The sequence below is a fragment of the Colletes latitarsis genome, chromosome 9 (assembly GCF_051014445.1).
Source record: "Colletes latitarsis isolate SP2378_abdomen chromosome 9, iyColLati1, whole genome shotgun sequence".
Classification (NCBI taxonomy): domain Eukaryota; kingdom Metazoa; phylum Arthropoda; class Insecta; order Hymenoptera; family Colletidae; genus Colletes; species Colletes latitarsis.
Genome location: NC_135142.1, coordinates 16,974,162 through 16,976,883, shown reverse-complemented (window position 1 = coordinate 16,976,883; position 2,722 = coordinate 16,974,162). Strand labels below are relative to the sequence as shown.

General features: G+C 39.6%; 1 pseudogene; it reads left to right on the top strand.

The window, feature by feature from the left end:
* Positions 1-269: 269 nt before the first annotated feature.
* LOC143345653 (mannosyl-oligosaccharide alpha-1,2-mannosidase IA pseudogene) lies at positions 270-2,318 on the top strand (annotated as a pseudogene).
* The last annotated feature ends 404 nt before the right edge of the window (positions 2,319-2,722 follow it).

Below are 2,722 nucleotides of genomic sequence, written 5' to 3'. Positions count from 1 at the left end.
AATCTATTGGGGCGTCGCGAGCGATAAATAGATCCGCGATTCCTGCGTTAGATCGAGTGAATAATCTCGCGAACCATTGAATTGTAAATTTCTGAAGAAAGACACCGCTCGGAAAAGGTCACAGGTACTGCCTTTCTAATTGTTTTATGAAATATTTTTTAGACGTTCTTGATGTTTAATAAAATTACGAATTCGACGAACCTTCATTTGGTGACCTAATTCCGTAGAGTAAAATATCTATCTTTCAGACGTTCGAATCGTACTTCGTGATGTGGCGGCTGACAAAGGACCCGAAATACCGCGACTGGGGGTGGGAGGCTGTCCAGGCGTTGGAGAAATACTGTTGCGTTCCAAAAGGCTTCACTGGACTTCACAACATTTACGTGATAGATCCGCCACAAGACGATATTCAACAAAGCTACTTCTTCGCCGAGACTCTGAAGGTACGGACGTGCTATTAATTTCTTTTTTAATGTACGTGGATCGAGTGAAAAACAATGCAACCATACCCTTAACTTTGTTTCAAGAGGGTAGTTTTCTGTAGAACTATGACACAATTCATAGTTTCTTTTCATGTTTGAGTAAAGTTATTTAAAATATGTTGCTAGAGCTTCAATGTTCACAATTTTGCATAGTCGTCAACATTTAAATTCTTTGAAACTGTCACCAAGGAACCCATACTTTGCCACATCGACCCTGACAGTCTTTCTTACAACTGTATTTTGAAACAACAATGAAGATGAATTCAGAAGCATAAGGAGAAAAGTTTATTGGGGCACGACAATGCTAGATTTCACGCTTCACGAGCCACCAAAAAGATAATGGCGAAGTTGAATCTCTGTGTTTTACGTCATCCGCCATACTGTTGAAACTTAACGCCATTCGACTTTCGACCATTCCTAAACTCAAGGGAATATCTTTGTGCTAATCTGTTCGACTCGAAATAATGCAAGTTGCAAATGTATTCTTAATTACTCTAACTCATAAACCATCTTTCATGACATTTTTAAGGAGAAATTTAGCCATTAGTAGCATCTTAATTTATTTTATGACGAGAGAGAGAAAAAGTTGATGAAATATGTACGAGCCATCCGGCGTCAGTGTGTTAAATTGACCTATATAAGTCAAGCAATCTTCCCATAATTAGTAGCCACTATTTCATCGATTTTATCAATGATTAATTGCCAGTTTTGCATTCAACGAATTAGCTTCCCGTGATGTTTCGTTCGACCTCCGGCTGAGCTAATAACTCACGCGACGATGTAACATTTTTTTCACCATACTTCGCGAAGACTGCAACGTTTAAGATCGTATCGTCTTGAATGGGAACCAAGCTCGTTAACTTCCTCATAAAGCAGCCGTGGTTTTTGTAACGTTACGCGGCGGAAAACGATTAAACTCATCGAGCAATGTCGGCAAGCTACAAAATGGGAACGCGAGCCTGAACATAGACAGTCATTATTCTCATATGCTCATTGTCAGTCATATGAAAACTGAGAAAAGAAAACTGAGTTGTACTACTGCAGCCGAATGTGATTTTCCAAGCTACAACGTTCTTCCGCAGCTTTGACTACATTTTTCCATCGACTCTGTAATGCAAAGGAGTCAACCGTCCATTAATTCCCATAAACTCTGTTAATTCCACAAGATTTGGAAATAGAATAATACAACTTGATGGGGGAAGATCTATAACGCGTAAAAAAACGAACTTTTCCATTACTATGTTTATTTGTCAAATCGATATTGTACCTAAAACCAATTTTAACGACTTGCTGTTAAATGTTTCGCAATTTCTTTCGATATTAAATGGATCAACATAACAAGAATACTTAATACATCGCACAATACCAAATTTCGAAATTCTTCAATGCTGTACATTCCTTTGTCAAATTGAAGATTATTCTGTACTGGTTTACGAGCTTTTTAAGCATTAAGATGATTAACTAGTCTGATCAATCACTCTTGTAACACAATGGTATCATGTTTTCATTTATACACTCTATCATTATAATATTTTGGTAATATGTTTCGATGTTGTAACTTCCTAGTTTCTTGCATTATTTGCGGTGGAATTCAACGTGTCCTGTCGACAGCCTTATGCTCCCCTTTGATAATCTCTGGTCTAGATTACTGAGAGCGTTAGCAAATGAATGAATGAAACGTCAGGAAGTAATTACTGAGATTGTTATTCTGATCTTTCGCAGTACCTCTACCTGCTGTTCAGCGACGACGACCTCATAAACTTGGACGACTGGGTGTTCAACTCCGAGCTTCCCATCACGGGCAATCCCCTTTACCGGCCATCTCCTTCTTTATAATTCGAACGAAGTCTCATGATACGTAAAAGCAAGCGTCGACGCGACAAGATTCTTAACACCGAGAATCGCATCGTCAGATGCGCCAAAAGGAGACCGAACTCGAGAAACCGGAACAGGAGTAACCAAAAATAGTCTGGCAAAACAAAAGGAAGAGGAATAAAATAGGGGTACAACAGTGCACGGCGGGATAAAGTGGCTACACGAGGACAAAGAGAGTCAGAAAACACAACGTCTATGCGACACCCATCGGAGATCAATGGAGAAAAGAGCAACACGTGACTAATGGGAGAAACAGAACGGTAACGCGAGGCCTCGTCTCGAGACGTCGAGCGATCAAAGTCGCACTTTGCCGCGCGGTTGATGCAGTTAAATAATTATTTTAGGTAAAACGAGGTAATAGGGAA